Raw genomic sequence first — 19879 nt, 5'->3', positions numbered from 1 at the left:
GCATAAAGTGGTAGGAATATAGATATGGCTAGTAATGATGTGGGTTTGAGACTTTAAATAGTAATGAGATATCCTTTTTGGTCCTCCTGATTTTTTCATTCAAACATCTTTTAAGGAAACAGGAAAAACTTTTCCTAATTGATTATGTCATCTCAAGACTAATAACACAACTAAATCGGAGCTCAAAGAAACAAAAAAGTGACTTTAATTTGTTTAAGTGGCAGACCAAGAAAGAAATTTAACTAGTTTTTGACTCGAAAAGGAGTCGTCCACTAACTTTAACAACCAAATATAAGATGCTCAATAACACACATAGGCATATACTATGTTATAAGGTGAACCCATAATTTCAATATCACAATGAATTTATAAGAAAGACTTTCATTTTCCTCACAGGTGACGGAAAATAAAGCTGTGCGCTCCAAATAATAAATCACAACAAACAAATTTAAGGGACATATATGAAATTCATTATTTGAAAGGATCTTCTTTAATTTTTTTTAATTTTTTTTTTTGGTTTTACTCCGGTGGACACAGGTGATATTCATAATTTGAATTAACATTAAGACACTGACTATTACTCCCTCCCTTATAGGGATAACATCACCAATTGTCCACCCAACACAACCTAATTACCCGCCCACACCCCTCCCAAACTATTTTCGCTTCTGTCCAGCCCAGCCCAAACTAATTACCCGATGTGCCCTCGCCCAAACCCCTTCCTCCATGATATCATCGCAATATATTTATATATCATGATGGTATCATGGAGGACTAAGAGAAGGACTAAGTCCTCTATGATACCATCTCAGCATATTTATATACCACGATGGTACCATGGTCCTGAGGAGTGTCTCATGTAGGACTGCTTAATATGCATATATATAAGACGATGGTATCATAGAGGTTTTTTTTCGAGAAAAGTGTGTTTTTTTTCAAAAAATGAACATGATCATCCATAATACCATCTCAGTATATCTATATACCATATTGGTATCATAATTTAGGGGCATCTCGGGTAAATAGTTTTAATTTTTTCTGGGGGTACGAAAGTAATGGGGGTATGGGTAGGTAATTATTTTGGTTGAGGGAGCACGTGCGTTCATTTCCCCCAATTTATACACACTCTTTCCTTTTTAGTCAGTCCAAAAAAGAATGACACATTTATATATTTGTAACACTTCAACTTTAAATTTCCAATTTTATCTTTAATGAAATGATTTGTAATCACACATTTCTCAATGCCTTGTTTTAGACCATAAGTTCCAAAAGTCTTCCTTTCTTTGTTAAACTCCGTGTGCCCGATCAAACACCCTCATACAACATGAGACGAGGGAGTATATCATAACGAATAGGGATTTAGTTTTTGTGCTACGTAACACTCATTTAAAGGGGAAGCGCTTTCTATCAGGAATTTTTTCATAGCAAGGTTGTAAATAAATCTCTGATTAAATGAAGAGGAATCATATTCATCTCACCAGAACCCTCGACAGTAGCTTTTACAGCTTATTTTTATAAGTTTTTATTCATAAAAAGTACACATCATTATTTGTTTTGGTTGCTATCATTTGACTCTTATGTGGGTCCCGATGACTTGACCAATTTGCAACCCGAAATTAGTACGAAATTATTCCGCTAATAAATCCGAAGACTTGTGCCGGACTGCACGTGATCAACAAGTCTTGCTTTCATTTTCTCAACAATTGTGTGATGAAAGTAGTGATATATCTACTAAAAAATTATTTACACTATCAAGAAGGGCGAATTTTTTCCCCATCTAAGAGATTTTAAAGGAGTTAGCTACTTATTCTATTACTCCATCCGGATTAAAAATAGTATCCACTTAGCCATTTGCACGCCCCTTAAGAAACTACTCACTCCAAGAATTTTTTTTATGTAAATTGACTAGCCTACCCTTAATTAAATAGGCATTGGGATTTGATCACATAATACTTAATAGGGGCAAATCTGGAAAGATAAGGTTAATTGTTTCTTTATTTAATGAGTGAACACTTTTTTTTACCCAAAAAAAAGAAGGGTTAAGTGGACACTTTTTTTTTTTTTTTAATCTGGAGGGAGTACTATATTATAATTTAAATATTTAGATGAGATCGATTAATATAGATATCATATCATCATACTATTCTAAAAGTGGGAAGACCTAAGTTGAAAAGTTGAATTACCAAAATATCCATTAAAAGTTAAACGACATTTTTACCCCTTATCTAAACACTATTTCTATACTATTTTTACAGCAAATAGTAAATTTATACCTATCAATAAATGATAAATAAATCAATTAAATGATGAATAAATAAATTAACTGGCAAGTTCCATGTATCTGCCAAAGCACTTATTGTAGTCTGCTTATTGTAGTCTGCTCACTTTCATCTAAACTTTGATATTTTTTCCAAATTTAAAAATCCTAAAAGCCACCTTTTTAATTACATTCTCTTAACTACACCAACAAAGTTTTAGAATCAAAATAAAAGAGGACGAATTGAAATGCTTTTCAGCTAAAAGAAAAAATCCAAACGGGCACATCTTCATGTATTTTATTTACGGAAAAGGCTCAAATATGCCATCCAACTATCGGAAATGGTTCATTTATGCCACTCGTCAATAGTTTGGCTCATTTATGCCATCAAACTATAGGAAATGGCTCATTTATGCCATCGATATTTTTGAAACACTTTCATTATACACTCATCAATAGTTTGACTCATTTATGCCATCGCCCGTTAATAAAAATGACTCATCCATGCCATATTTCATTAAAGCTGGTTTTACAATACCATATATGACACGTGACCTCCAACTAGATTATGGTTGTAGGTGGGTAAGGTGTATGGGTCGGATTTTTTATTAATTTGGTATTTAAAATTGGGCCGGTTTAATTAAACGACATAGACCTCTAATTGAAGGCTACATGTCATATCTGGTATTGTAAAACTGGCGTTAATGAAAAATTGGCATGGATGAGTTATTTTGGTAATGGCGATGGCATAAATATATATTGATGAGTGGCATAAATGAGCCATTTCCTATAGTTCGATGGCATAAATGAGCCAAACTATTGACGAGTGGCATAAATGAGCCATTTCCGATAGTTGGATGGCATATTTGAGCCTTTTTCCGTTTTATTTATTTTAAAAAAAAAAAAACTTCTCTTCTGCTTCTTTATCCCACATTAACATTCTATTTATGTGCTTATAAATCCTCCATTAATTATGTCTATAACTCCCCTTTCTCCCACATTAACATTCTATTTATGTGCTTATAAATCCTCCATCAGTCTATAACTCCCAAATTATTTAATGTGTGACATTATGATACCCTTTTGTATTATCAATATATGCCTATATAAGCTCATTATTAGCAGGAAACCCAAAATAAGATTTGCTCAGAAAATTATAGTCTGTTCAAGAATTAACAATACCCAAAATAAGATTTGCTCAGAAAATTACAGTATGTTCAAGAATTAACAATCTTTTAGATTAGAGGATAGAATGCTATGGCTGTCATACATACACTAATAATTTGATTTTGTGAACTCAAAAGAATTGGGGTACACATCAGTTTTGCATTTCAGTATGGAAATTAATTTATTGGTTTGATGCTTTGGCCAAGGACTGTTTAAACGCTGGAGAATATCTTTGTTAATGCATTAGTACGTTCAAAATTCTCAGTTTATATAAACCGTATGTAGCAGTGCCATCACTGACCCACCAAAAAGAGTATCTACCATAAAGTCTAATTTTGAAATACCCAGCAAACCGATATCAATTATAGTTATTCTCTACATACTTTTTTTTTCTTTTGCCTTCATTGTATGGAATTTTTGTAAAAGAAAAAAGGAAGAGGAAAGAGAAGAATTGAATTAACTATTAAGAAGGGGTACAAGCTTATGATATTATGAAGTAACGGGTAGGGGGAGGGAAAAACTAGCTTGGACGTACTACTTTAATGCTGTCGACTATATGCACTATTTATATACTTAATTATTTTACTTTTTTAAAATATTGTGTGCATGTGTGCCAATTTTGTCTTATGTATATATGTGGTCTCTTTTTTAATTCTTCAAAGGTTTTATATTACTGTTTTCTATACTAATTGATATGGGTCCACGTGCAACGCACGTGTTGCACGTGCCCAGAGACTAGTTTATTAGAAATATATAAAGTAAATTTAACTTTTAACAAATAACTTTGGGACTTGTGCGTAGGGTTCTTGTCAAAATGTATAGTTAGGATGTGACTTCATGAGTACAATGAAATCTAGACAGACTCAAGATAAAATCACTAAAGCAAATTCGATATCCGGACAATAATTCATACAGTAGTTTCTAAGAATTTTCTCAACATGAAAGAAGTTGAATCTTGACTCTTCTTTATCATCACTATATAAAAACGGTTAGCTTCTTTTGAATGGGTCATCAATAGAACCATCGGTTCTTCATAATCTAACATTGGGACCACGTTTAAAGTTACCCTGTCTGGTTCTGATTCAGTCGTTCATTCAATACTGCTACATCTCCCATCATATTTCTCGTCGATCCTTCTTGCAGGAGATTTAACACAGCAATCTAGTATGAATTTTATGACAACACACAATCTAACTTCTTCTTTAACTGATGGGTAGTTGAATTTTTAAAGCTAATAACATGAACTAGCATAATTGGTGAGATCTAATTAATACATGAGTTAGAGTTCATGTGAATTTGTGACCACCGTTGATCACATTTACTTGTTTTGTTAATTAGTTTATATTTTTATATTAGGTGTTGTTTTATTCCCAAACTAAAAGTGTTTGACATCGCATAGGAGGTAATAATTCCATAAGTAACTAGTCCCCTTAGAATATTATTCCTTGTGAGATTCCACTGACTTATGTTGGCTATTTCAGCTAGACTCAGGTCTTTTGATAAAAATATTGACAATCACATGATTCATGAGTTCGAGCGTATTAGACATCATTACAAGCACTTCTCACTACTATATTCGGATGGACCAATGAAAATTAATCTTTACGAGCATAAAAAGGAGTCAAGGAAAAATATGAATATCAGGGGCGAAGCTACAATGCTTGTTACCGGTTTGGTAGAACTCAATGACTTCAAGTTAAATCCTATATTTGTATTTAAAAAAATTATTTAATAGGTAAAAAATAATATATTCAAAACCCAATAAGCAAAAACAATTATAATCCAAAACCCATAAATAAAAAATCCTCCTTTGTCCATTTTGGCATGAATTTGTGCTTCATTTTAAGTGTTTTTAATCATTAGTGAACCTTTTACATTGCACTTATTTGACGACATCGGAAGGTATGAAATCTATTCTTTATGGTTCACTTTCAATACACACTATATGCAATGCCTTTCAAGGATTCAATTACTGAAATACCAGCTCTTTGTTGATCCAATTGTGAACTACTCTTAAGTGTCATGTTTTCTCTATAAGTTATGTTTCTTTTATTATTTAGAGTGCACGGGGTTAAGTCGACACTGATAAAGCGATTAGTAAATGGAAGTAAGGTCTAAATTTTTGCTACTGATAATGAATTTGGGCCACAAAGTGCTTGACGTTTTGCCTCAATGGGTTTCTGCATATTGTTTGTGTTTCTACTAACTCTAAAGTGTGTGCACGAGTGATTTGGAGAGATTATTTTGATGTCCTATAATGCATTGATTCTGATTCTTTAATTTTGTTCTTTCGCAATTACATTTTTCTCTATGGGTTTCAAAATAGTATAAGAGTATGACACCATGGCATAAAATACTCGTTTTAGATTTATTTGCTGATCATCAGGCTACCCTCGGATTCTTCCCTCCAGATATTAATGAGGTGGGCGGGAAGGATAGAGCCCAACTTATTATATACTATAGTTCCAACAGGCCTATATTTTGACTTAGTATAAGAGTATTGTATATTCTTTCCATCTTACTACTAGGATTAGATATTCTAATATCTACAACTCGCATTGTGAACTACATCGGACAGGGCACCTGATTTCTCTTTTATATTACTTGCCTATTTGCATTCATATTGTTAATTCCTCTAACAATTTAACAAAAAACAATTAAACTTCAAGATGATTAATTTGGTTTTAGTTATTCAATTTATGCTTACAATTTCCTCACTGAAGGCTCTATAGAACTCTAAGTTTGAATTTAATATTTTTACTACTCTCTCTGTCCCAATTTATGTGGCACACATTCCTTTTTAATCTTTCCCAAAAAGAATGTCACCTTTTACATATTTAGAAACAATTTAACTTTATGAGATGATTTACAGTTACACAAATAGCTAAAGCTTGTTTTGGACAATAAATTTTAAAAGTCTTCCTTTCTTTTTTAGACTCCGTGCCAAGTTAAATGGTGACACATAAATTGAAACAGAGGAAGTACTATTTTTGTGGATAGAGTTTCTGATTTTTAAGAGACGATAATAGAAGTCTGATTTGAGCATGGGACGAGAACTTGCTAGTTTTCATTCCAATGTTAACCAAGCACGGTCGCACTAACATTATAAAGTACATTTACATTATCAATGTAGTTAATCTATATATCATATAAAAAAGCGGCATAGGGCTACACGACGCGGTGCTCTCTATGTCCTGCATTCACATTTATCATTTTTTTGGCTTTTTTCGTTTTATAAAAATGCTTTTAAAAAATGTTTCTCATCCATAAATTAAAGGCCAAACCCATCGACAAACACCTGTGGTCGCCCACTTTAAGCCACACCTAAAGAAGCGGCCGCTTTGTTCCACGTTTAGACTCAAAGTGAGCCATTCCTATTCTACTTAGACACTTTTTGTGTCGTTATCGGAGCAAAACCAATACCAGTAGTATCCTACGTGGATTAAGTGACCAATTAAATTGTGCCAACTCATTTAAATTGTGCCAACTCAATTAAATTGTGCTAACTCATTTTAATTGTAAATTCACTAATTTGTAAATTCGTGAGTTTTGACTATTAAAAATTGGGACTTTTGGGTCAAGTTGGATGTGCAATGAGGTGACGCCCTTTTTGGTGTTGGTTTTGCTACTCCGATAATGGTGCAAAAAATGTCTAAATGGAATAGAAATGACCCACTTGAAATGTTTAAATGGAACAAGGGTCACTTTAGGTGCTCAAGTGAAAGAAGTGGACGACCACATGTGTCTGTCGATGGGTTTGGCCTAAATTAAACTCTGCCATTTTAATGGTCTTTCGCAACGTCGGTTAACTATTCTTCCGAAACGCCACTTCTTAAAAACCCATTAACTACGGCTCCTTGCAGGCTCTTTCCCTTCCAAAGTAAAACTCCTCCACCCTTAATAATTTATAATGCCTCCTCACGGCTCACCCTATCAAAATCCAAAGATTTTAACAGTCTTTCAGTTGTAGGAGTGTTGTTGCTATTCCTTCTTGTATTGTGTTTTTTAATAGCTTTACAGAAAAGATGCGTACGGGTGCAGAACGAGGGCTACAAAGGTCACCCTGAAACTTCCAGTGGTTCATTTACACTTGAGGTAATATATTCTTCTACTTCTTATTTTTGTTATTGTGTATTTGGGGTTTTGGGTAATCATAGAAAATCTGAATTCATACTATAAAAGTTGATGTACTACAAGCATGTGTCAAGAACTTGCTGTGATTTCATAAAACCCTGCAATGGTTACTCTTGAACCTCGGTTGGTTTATTTACACTTGAGGTATATACTCTTCTACGTTTTATTTTAGTTATTTGCAGTTTGGTTTTCTAGGTAATAAGTGAAAAAATGAAATTCAGGATTTTGAGTAGTTTTGGATTATTCTTCTATTGTAGGTCTTCAAAGAAAGCCGTAAGAATAGACCCTGCTATTGTGATACATTTATAGTTAAAGCCGTAAAAATTAACACAGATGTTCTCCAAAAAGTATTACTTTAAAGTTGACTCATGGGATTATCAGAACGGTTGAGGATGGCTTTTTCATAGGATCATTAATACTAGATTTTATATTACATTACATATGTAGTTACATTTAGGTTGACTTTTATTATATCTTTATGATCTTATTTATGTGTCATGAAAATAGACCCTGCTATTGTGATACATTTGCGGTTAAAGTCTTTTACCCTGCTGTTTCTATTTTGATTTTAGTAGAGGCAGTGAAAGAACAATTTACATGGACTCATACATTTTGACTCATTTAATTGAGTGAAGAAAAAAAAAAAGGAAAAAGGATGGAACGTGTGAGAAACATAGTCTGTATTGACAATTTATAATAGCTCTACTTTTTGAAATTATATGAGTTTGTCTCAGTTTATTCGATGTCATCTGGTTGACATCATTAGAGGTATCATGATTGGTAACTCTAATGAGAAAGACCAGGCAGTGCGGATTGGGTCATCTAATGGCAAATTCGGCTGGTCTTCTGCTTGGAATATCTTGAGACAAAAACAAAATAGTTCATTTGTGATCTCTTTTTAATGGTACAAAATTATCGCTTTAAAAATTTCTCTTTTTTGGTTGCAATCTATTTAAAGAAATAAGCTCCCAACTGATGACAACATCGAAAACTGGGATGTACGCAGACCTTACCCCTACCTTTGTGGGTAGAGAGCCTTACCGGTAGAATCTGGCAGTTATATGCAGTCTAATTTGTGTTGGACTTCTTTGGTCATGGGTGATGATTGCATATTTCATTTCATTCGAGTAATAGAACTGCAGATTAAAATTGTTAGTATATCCTAATTGCTCTTTTGCTGTTAGAAACTAAACGTCTGCTGTCAGTCATCTTGACGAATAGAAAATATGGGAAAAGCGCTCTTTCTATCCTCTTGAATCACAACAACCTTTTTTGGTCTGAACACTTCCTTGATTTCAAGTAGTACTTCTTTTTAGAAAAAACATTGATCTTTAATAGATTGGCAAGGAGTCGCATATACTTGTAGTGACAAGTTTGTTTTTTCCCGTGTATCAACTTTTTTGTTATAGTTGTATAATCTCTTACTTGGGTTGGGTTCACCACATTGAAAATATTTGTTTCTTCAGCAATTTTAGTATGCGTATATGTACGGTCAAATACATATTTTACGGAAAGTATAGCTCATCGTCCTTCTCTTTCAGAGATGGACCTTATTTGAGATATTGAGATATGCACCTCAGCACAACTGGGTTGCATATGAGGAAGCCCTTAAAAGAAATCCAGTTTTGGCTAAAATGGTTATCAGTGGGTCGTTTACTCTGTTGGGGATTGGATTGCACAGGTTAGTTTCCTGCAAATGCCATGAAACGTTTGAAAATGTTATTCGCCACGGCTATTGATTAGTCTTCCCTATTACTTATTGTAGTGCTATGAAGGGAAGCTTCTTTTTGACATTGATCGTGGACATATGTTGAGATCAGCCTTAGTTGGATTCATGCTACATGGATCCCTCTCTCATTATTATTATCAGTTCTGTGCTGTTTCCTTTCGAAGATTGCTGGGTGGGTTCCTGCCAAGGTTGCCTTTATCAAACTGTTTGATCAGCTATTTGGAACTGCATCTACTACACAGTTTTGGGAATTTTACGTCTTGAATCCCCTCTTGCCATTTTCAGTGAATTGAAGGCTAAATTCTTCCCAATGTTGACTATAAGAAGACCTTCTGCTCTTACTTCTTGCTTCAATTACAGCATCACCTTTACATAATTGAATTTATTTTGGCATCACACAGTGATTGTTATTACTATGTAAAACTTACTGTTTTGTGGTTTTCTTATCTATGAATATATCAGTGTTATCTATAGTATTAACTATGTAATACTGGGGTTTTCTTTCTCCTACAGATGTTCCTATTGTATTAAGCCTATGAATGAAGATGTGTCTCATATCTTTATTGAGAGCAATATCAGCAAAATAATTTGGAAGTATTTCGGAGACCAACTTGGGATTAGAGCTTGTGGAGGTAGAGTTAGATAACAGTTGCTATCTTGATGGTTCACTAAAATTCAGGATCCTGTCCACATGTTAGTGTCACAAGCATTCTGTTCAATAATTTTCCGGCAATTTGGAAAGCTAGATGTGAGAGGAAATATTAACATAAGGGATATTTGTTCCTAATATAGTTTACCAAATTTGTCATGAAGCTACACTGGTTATTCATAGACAATACAGACATATCAACTGGGCCACACCTTGGAATGTATTGATTCAGTTAAGTGGGAAGACCAAGCCTCAACTGAATATCCTCAAGGTCACCTGGAACTTCCCTTCGGAAGGAACTGTTAAATTAAATACTAAAAAGGGTGCTCAAAATGAAATCCAGGGGTTAGTGGTGGTGGTGATGGTGTGATTCGGGCAAACACTGGAATGGTAGTTGGCTTTGCTTCTCCTTTTGGCATTCAAAGTAACAATGTTGCTGAGGCAATGGCTTTGAAGTGTGGTCTTCAATGGTGTAGAGGAAACGAGGTCTTAAGCAATGCCATGAAAGGAGAGTATAACCCACCATGGAATCTGGTGTACATATGTTGAGGAGGTGAAGAAGAATGTTCATATCACTCATTGCTTCAGAGGAGGAGCAAATAGAAGTAATACTAGATGGATCTTTGATGTTAATGAGCTTTCAGCTGAGGCTAGGGGGCAACTATGGTTGGACAAGAATCAAATGCCAAAATTTTAGAATAAGGCACTCGAAGAAGCTTCTATCAATGATTGAAATGGATAAACTAGCTGTGTCGTTATCAGTTGTGTTTTATCTATGTATTTCAATTGTTAAGAGGGAGGAATCCTTCTTTGCGTCATCTAGAATCATCACTAATTATTTTGCCTCGCGTTACCAAGCATTTGCAATCTTTTTGTAGTAAAGAATTGGGCATGTCCAATTCTCATATCTTCTTTTTGCGGAGGTTAGGTTTTATGTCCCTCTCAATGTATTCACCTTTTGGATTTTAATTTACGATGCCAACCACCACCTCCCTCCATTTTATGTTTTAAAGATGGAAGATAAAACTTTAAATCTTGCTTTCAGTGGTTACAATCTCTCAAAGAACTATTAGAGTAGTTACATTGAGACTTTTTTAACTTCCTTTCATTATGTGATAGGCATTATACTTCTTAGTAGAAACCATTCAAGAAAAAATGCAATATACTCTTAAAAATGACATGATTACAAGTAGTTTATTCTTTTATTTACCTGTTAAACCAATTTTCATATCTCATGCACTACTAGCATCTTTCTTAGCTTTTCCATATAGTGCATAATCATTAACATTGGCTATTCACCTGCAATAATCTTTTACTTCCATGACTTTGGAAACTCATAGGGAAAGAAGATGGATATCACCCTTCTCTTGAAAATGTGAATTTTTTTTTTTTTTTTTTTTTTTGCTATAATCGTGAATCGTGATGATCATATCAGGCATTTTCTGAAGACACGAGGAGAAGCCCCGCGATGACTAAGCCAACACCCTGAAAATTGGAATTTCTGATGTTGATGAAGATTATTTTGACTTGATTGTATACACTATTAATAATATCATACTCTTTTTCAAACTTCAACCAAATCATGTCCAGACGCATACCTTTTTCACTTCACATCAATGGTTTATGTAACAGTTCATGGTAAAATCATGAAGAACTTTTTTATTAGTAGATTGATTTTTTTATTTGATATTAATTATTTAGTCGTATTTTGTTTTTCTTCATGACCGCGCGAAGCGTAGTTAAATATACTAATACCACTAATATACTTCTACTTACTAGAATTATTATGTAATAGACTTATCAATCACTAACATTACTAAACAATACTTCTAATACAACGCACTTTAACCATTGTCAATTTATAAGCTAAACAATCATTAACTTTTATTAAGGATGCCACTAAGAACACTTCTATTTATACTATCACATTTTAAACTTATCACTTATAACATTCTTTAGAGTGCTATCACTATACACTTTTACTCGGTACAATAAATAAGTGGTACTAGTTAATTTTCTTATGATAAGTCTAGAAATGTAATATAACCGAAAAAAAAAAAAAAAAAACTTTAAACAATTACCGAGGGACTTACCAATTGACACCATCGCTATTTTTTATTTAAAAAATATAAAATAATTATTTATTAAATACTCAATTTTACATATTTAATTTACCAAGAGACGTCCCTCGGTAATTTCAAAAGAAAACTCAAAATAATTATATCTACTCTATTGAGAGACTCCCTCGGTACATTTTATTTAATTTTAATTTATTTTTTATTAACATATCTTGATGGTGTCCCTCGGTGCAGGAAAAAAAAATTCAAAATATTTATATTTATATTACCGAGGGTCTCTCTCGGAAATTTTAATTTGTTTTTTGTTATGTACCGATAGAGTCCCTCGGTATAGTCAATTAAATGTTGACTTTAAAAAAGTCAAATAATTTACCGAGGGATGTCCCTCGGTATCTTTAAAAAATAATTAAAAATTAAAATATTTGACTTTTCCGAGGAATGCCGTGGCAAAGTACCTCGGAATAGTGACATCAAATTTGTCCCTCGGTAACCCGCGTAGGTAAATAGCTTGTTTTTAGTAGTGAGATGATATGGGTCAAGGTTCTTTCTTTGGTTTGTGTAATAGGGGATTCTTCAAAGTTTGTGTAATACCATTTTAAGTATATTCTTTGAGAAAACAAACTTATGAATTTTCATGGAGATGCTTGATTGACGTTGCTAAGGTAGTGACTTTTTGAAATTTGGTCAGCTATAGTTGAGTTTGGTTTGGGGTTGAAGTGACCTTCTATATGGTGCCTTCTGGTGAGATCTTTTATTGCTCCAAACTACTCCCTCCGTCCCAATTTAACTATCTTACTTTTATTTTTGGTATGTCCTAAAAGAAGTGTCTCTTTCTATATTTAGTAAGTTTACAATTCGAATATCCTACATGGAAAATTATAACCACAAGATTCAAAAGACATTTTAATACATTATACACATCTTTAATTTAGGACCACAAAATTTAAAAGTCTCTCTTTATTTCTTAAACTTCGTGAGACAGAGGAAGTATAATTTTTCTATAAGAATCAGTGCTACGATTTTCATTATTTTTCTCAGTGACTGATCAACCTTTTCTTTTTCTTTTTTGTTTCCTTTACGGAATGTGTTGATTGAGTGGCAAAAGTTGAGCTTTTTGTCTGAAGAAATGGGGTTAAAATAGTTTGGCTAGTATTGATTCTTGCTTTTGTTGGCTAATTTGGTGTTCTTGAAATCTATTTTAAATCCTTTAAGTTTATTTTAAATCCTTTAAGACCACAAATTAACGAATTTTCATTAAAATATTTTCCTCTCTTTTTAATTAAGGATTTAGTACTTTAAGTGAGAACAGAAATAGAAGATCTTCTTGAAAGTTATCCTATTCTGGAATTGTCAATCTTAGATGGTTCTTTCATTTTTTTTATTTTTTTTTAAAATGACTTTCTGTTTTATCACTAGAACTAGGATACACATTATTTTCTCGGATTTACACTTAAAGAGGAGAAGTGCTCCCTTGAAAAACATGTTAGTTTCTAATGATTTGTTTTTAATATAATACTTGACCGCCCGTCACGCGGTTATAGATACTAGTTAATATTAAGTGGAAAAAGTAAGTTTGTTGCAACCAACTAGCAGTTCAAAAGCTAACATAGACTCATGCACAGCTCAAGTACTAAAACAACAAAGACAATCTTTACACAAAATCCACTAATTTAGTAAACATATGCAACAAATAAGTGATTTGGAACAAGAGCTCCCAAGAACATGCTCAACCAGTGGCGGAGCCAAGATTTTCACTAAGGGGGTTCAAAATATAAAAAAGTAACGTGCGCAAAAGCCAAAGGGAGTTCAACATCTACTATATATACATAAAAAATAATTTTAACCATGTATAAATAGTATTTTTTGGCCGAAGGGGGTTCGGATCCCCCTCGTCCCTATGACGTGGCTCCCTCCCTGTGCTCAATATGCAAGAAGTTGCATCTTGATCTTCTGTAGCATCCCAATGACATCTTTCATATTTGTCCTTCTTGCAGAAGATTCAGCACAACAATCTAGTGCCTCTTTCATGATCTATGCAACACAATCTAAATTCAAGTAATTATCATTTGGTGTTACCAAGTTAGCATCTAGAACGTCCATTAGTGCATCTAGAACTGAATTACTCACCCATTGCTTCAAGCTAAGATCTCCCCCGAACATTTCATCATTAGGCTTTCTCCTTGTGAACGTTTCCATCACATGATTCCGTAACTATAGACATCACTTTTTGTGGACACCAATCCATCTCGTCCATACTTTACAGTCAAACAATTAACTTAATTACTTTTAGTGGAAAAAATAAATAAAGTGAAAATCAATGTTCAAAGAAAAACAAAGAGACGTACCCGGTGAAATATAACCCAATGTTGCTAAAATTTTAGTGTATACATCACTCTCATCTTCACCAATCAGTTTTGAAATTCCAAAGTCGCTTAGGTGAGCAACCATATCGATCCTCATCCAGAAAGACATTACTAGGCTTTAGATCACAGTGAATCACGGGCAACAAGCACCCATGATGGAGATATTCTAATGCACGTGCCACATATATCATTATGCTCAGTCTCTGCATGATATCTAAAAAGTTGTTGTGCAAATATAAACACTTCTCAAGACTCCCATTAGGCATATACTGGAGAACTAAAACCTTAAATCAAGGTTGGAACAACTAGTGATGACTTTTACAAGATTCCTATGGCGAAGGCTGCGCAAAACTTCACATTCTATATCAAAACTCTTGAATGTCGCATTCAGTTGCAAATTAAACACTTTAACTGCAAAGGGAATCCCACTTCTGAGAATGCCTTTGTACATAGATCCAAAACTGCTGGAGCCAATCAAATTACTCTCACTAAGTGAATCAGTTGCTTGGAGTAATTCATATTATGAAATTCTTCCTCTTGTTGTGATAGACAATGAATAGGTTTGTTGAGGAGCTCTTTTACCTCTTGTACACCTTATCCATGCAAGCGCAAAGGTAATAGGAACAAAGACCAGCGGTAATAGGAACAAAGACCAGCGCAATTCCTAGCAAAAGAAATAGAATTAGCACTTTTTTTCTATTTGATCTATGCTTTGATGAAGTGGGGCATGACGGGACACTATATCTTAAAGGGATTGGGCTCCTCTCCATTTACCTACTCTCCATTTTCCCCAAGTTCTATCTTGGATTAGAGACACGTGGCATGAATTAGAATTAATGGCTAAGATATAATTGACTAAAACAAGGCCCTAACCATGATTACATTATTAATAACTTATCCATAAATATATTAGAATATTTTTCTCTCTCTCTTCCTATTTACTTTTCCTACCCATAAAATATTTTTTTCTAATTTATCGGTTATTTTTTGCCACTTAATTTTTTTCCCTAATAGACCCATTATTCAATTGGTGATATTTTTTTTTTTTTCAATTATGATGCTTATAATTCACATAATATAGACTCCATTATTCAATTGGTAATTGTATATTTCGAAAGAGTTGTCTATAACCATAAAGAGTTATCATGATTGAAAAAAAGATAGCATATTCAAACCAGAAAGTATATATTTATGGATAAGTTATTAATTATATAAACTATGGTTAGGTCTTGTTTTAATCAATTAAATCTTAGTCATTAATTCTAACCCATGCCATGTGTCTCTAATCTAGGGTAGAATTTGGAAAAAATGGAGGAAGGAAAATGACGGGACACTATATCTTGAAGAACCACACAGTGCTTCATTCAAGATGAAAAATTGGCTCGAGAGGTTCTTGAAAAGGGTATTTCACCATATAATTTGTTATCAGAAACCTTGAAATACTTGAGGTATTGAAGTTTCTCCAAAGACATGGGAATAGTTCCCGATATATTATTATGAGAAAGGTCTAGAATTCCAAATCTACCATGTTACTCATTGATTCGGTATAGATCCTTGCAACTTGTTGTGCCTCAAAGAAAGGTGCACTAGATTTTGCAATCCTCCAATTTCTCTAGGAATTCCATTAGAGAATTGGTTCATTGACATTTCCAATTGTGTCTCAGCCTTTAGATTTCCAATTTCTGGAGGTAAAGAACCAACCATGTTGTTTGACGATAAGTCAAACTGCATTAGATCTTTAAGGTTCCCTAAGCTTTCTGGTATATTGGAACTTAATTTGTTGGAACCCAGATGTATCTCTCTAAGGGAAGTAACTTCCCTAAACAATTTGGAAGAGATCCCAAAGGTTGATTATGATTCAAGTAAATTGAACCCAAATGTTGCAATTTACACATATGATCTCCAATAAACCCTGTAAATTTGTTGTTACTCAAGTTGAAGCGCTGAAGGTTTCTCAAGTTTCCAACTGATGTGGGAATTCAGCCAACCAAGTTGTTTCCAGAAAGATCAAGGTTTATTAAGCTACTTAAGTTTCCAAGCTCATTTGAAATTCGTCCGTTGATTTTGCAACTACGGGCATAAAACTTTAAAAGAGATATGGAGAAGTTTCCTATAGAGAGTGGAAGCATACCATTTAGAGGGTTAAAATAGAGAAAAAGATATGTTAAATTTCTGCAATTGGTTAAGGAAGTCAGGAAGCTTAACGATGAGTCATTGGTTAAATTATTCTCCTCCATGTTTAGAATCTGCAGATGAGTCAAACATCCTAGTGAGCTTGGAATCAAGCTGATGAGTTTGTTTTTCGAAAGCTCTAGAATAGTAAGTGCCTAGAACAATTGTAGATAGAATAAGGTATAGTTCTATAAGACCTCGCATATTCTTAAATTGGGATAGTTGAACCTTAAAAATGTGTTCAATATATATAATAAATAATAAAATAGCTAGGAATATAGCATCTGGGTCAAAGCCCACATGTATTACAGGAAAAAAAAAACAATTATTTTAGGGATTAGGGAAAAAGTTTTTTTTTTTTTTTTTTTTTTTTTCTTTTCTTTAGTGCAAGAAGGGTAAAGAGGAGTAGCAACAGTTGAGAGTAAAGGAGCAAAGCTTTGAAGCCATTAAAGTGAAGCATCTGTAACTTTGCTACTTTTCAAACCCAGGTAATTAGCTTCTCCAATCCTAATCTTATTATCCCTATGTGAAGGGGGAAGTGTTGCACTTCCACGATGACTTAGAAACATTATTCTATAATTGCAGAATACATTATTTAGAAATACAAAATTTCTCTATCACTTCACTTTTAATTCTATTTTTGTTATAACTAAAATGAGTCTCAAGGATTTTGGCAAATGGAACTGAAATTTTGGAATCTTGTGGTGGGTATGAGAATAAAGTTATTCATGTCAGAACAGCGGGGTGTATTTCTTTAGAGTTTGAATATTACTATATATAATGATACAGGTTTGGATAACAAAAATCTATAAACTTGTCAATCAGAAAAATTATTACGTTGTTTATATGTTTGCTGAGCTCACAAACTTGTTAAGCACTGGGAACTTTATTTCCATGAGCATAGAGTATTTCTATATTCAACTACCAAAACAAAAGAGGACTAGTTTTATATCATACCCCAACCAAGTTTTAAATCTTATAGCTTCTTTCTCTTAAGTACATATATATATATATATATATATATATATATATATATATCTCATACCCCAACCAAGTTTTAAATCTTATACCTTCTTTCTCTTAAGTACAATTATATATATATATATATATATATATATATATATATATATATATATTTTAATTTTTTTTCTCTTCTCTTATTATTTATTCTTTTTGAAAAATATCATTAGTTTTACCATGAACTACAACATAAAATTTAAATTTTTTGTCTAGGTTCTTGTCTGAAAAATACTGACAAAGTGCATTTAGAGTTGCTAAAAAATGTTTAGAGTCTTTTCTATTATGTGAAATCCATAAATTGTCTAATAAACATGCCTATTGTTTATCTATTATACATTCTGGTAATACTCTAAAAGTCATATTTGATGGTGGAAAAAAATACTAAATTATGCTTGGTCCCAAAATGTATTCTTTCTAGCGCGTTTCTTTCTAAAGAAGATATAGGTCTAAAATGGAGATTACCTTATACCATTTGTATGTAAGTGTCTGGGGTTGAGGCTTGTATGCCTTTTCCCTTGTCTGCTGTCTGAGAACTTGATGGTCTCATGCTGTCCAAATAGGAAATCATGTTATTAGTTAGCAGTAATCTTTAATCTACTTAGTTGGTCTGCTAGGCTATTATCTTTTCCTTTTATATGTTCAAACTTTAGGTTATAAATCGAAATGGTATCTATAAAATTTAACCATCTCCATCTACTACTGTTTTTTTCATTAATTTTTTGATAGAATTTAAACTACTAGTAGACAAATTTCTATGAGACAACATAGTTTTAGTAAATACATAAGTTTTCATTATCGTATGATTCACCTTACCCGATAAAAACTTTTATTAAGTTTGGAGGGACTACTCTTTTATTTATTATTCATTTTGTACATCCCGAATCTACTAACGCTAATGCCTCTATTTCATAATCATCTATTTTAATTCTTGCAAGTATCTTTATTGTTCCTAATTTTTTGTCTTCATTACATACTAGTGTTTCATGTTCTTCTACACTCATTAGTTCTTGAGAATCTTCTGGTATTGTCTTTAAAGGTTTAATTGTTGGTTGTATATTAGATAAACTTATCCCTTCATTTTCACCATCCTCCTCTCTTTTTTTTCCTTTCTCTAATTTATATATTCTTGTCTCTATTTCATTTATTCTTGTTTCTAATGTCATTATTCTTAAATTAATAGTAGGTTCTTCTATTAGATAGAAATAGACATGTAAGAAAATATAGAACCGAAAGAAATTATAAAAATAGACTGGAATGTTTTACTTGTGGAAGTATAGAACACTTAGCCAATACATGTCCAAAAAGAATAAATAATAAGATAAGAAATTCGCAGCTGATTGAAGATTTTCAAGAAACTTTAATAAATGTAGATAAATACATGTCAGACACAGAAAGTATATATTCCATAGTAAGTGTATATCGAGGAAAAAATCAAAATAGACTCAGAAGCAGAAGAATTAATTAATGAAATAGGATTAGAAAAATTAGATTTAGAATCAATTCAAGTAGATAATCTAGCAAATATATCTGAAGACTATAATCATGAATTCAAAAGAAATAAAGGATTAGACAGTAATGCATGTTTCTTTTGTAAATTATACCCTAGTAGAGAAAAAAGAGCTAAATGTAAAAATTGTTATATAGAAGGATGTATAATGTGTATAGAAAAAGAATTTGAAACTGATTTTGGCATAGGTCTAGACTTTATGTTACACAATAATGGTAGTTGCATGATTACAAGAGATGGAGTAATTTTCTTAAAGAATATTACTCATACACCAGTACAAACCCTTAAAGCTGAAACTAAAATCCGACATAAGAAAATCTCGACCATAGACCAAATAAACCTACAAAAGAAAGAAGATAGGTGTTGTAATGACTGTCAAGAAAATAATACATGCTGTAAAAGCAAGATAGAAACAAAGAATTTAATTCTAGAGGAAGAAATACTAGAAGACGAAGATCTAATAGAAAAAGATTATACTTTAATAGATATAGAAACAGAATTGTATAATTTTAAAACAGGGATAGAAAGAATAGGAGTAATAAAAATCAAAAAGCTCTCGATAATATAATAAAAATACTAGATGAAATAGAAATAATAGGAGAAAAACCTTTAAAGCACTGGAAGAATAACAAGATTATATGTACATTAGATATAATAAATCCAGAATATATAATTAAAACAGCCTCCATAGAAGCAACTAACCAAGACATGGAAGACTTTAAGGTACAAATAAAAGAATTACTAAATTAATAGAAAAATCTCTGCCTTTACCACCAGACTATATAGAATATATACCTAACGCT

The sequence above is a fragment of the Lycium ferocissimum genome, chromosome 11, assembly GCF_029784015.1.
Source record: "Lycium ferocissimum isolate CSIRO_LF1 chromosome 11, AGI_CSIRO_Lferr_CH_V1, whole genome shotgun sequence".
Lineage (NCBI taxonomy): Eukaryota > Viridiplantae > Streptophyta > Magnoliopsida > Solanales > Solanaceae > Lycium > Lycium ferocissimum.
Note: the sequence above shows the minus strand (reverse complement) of the source record.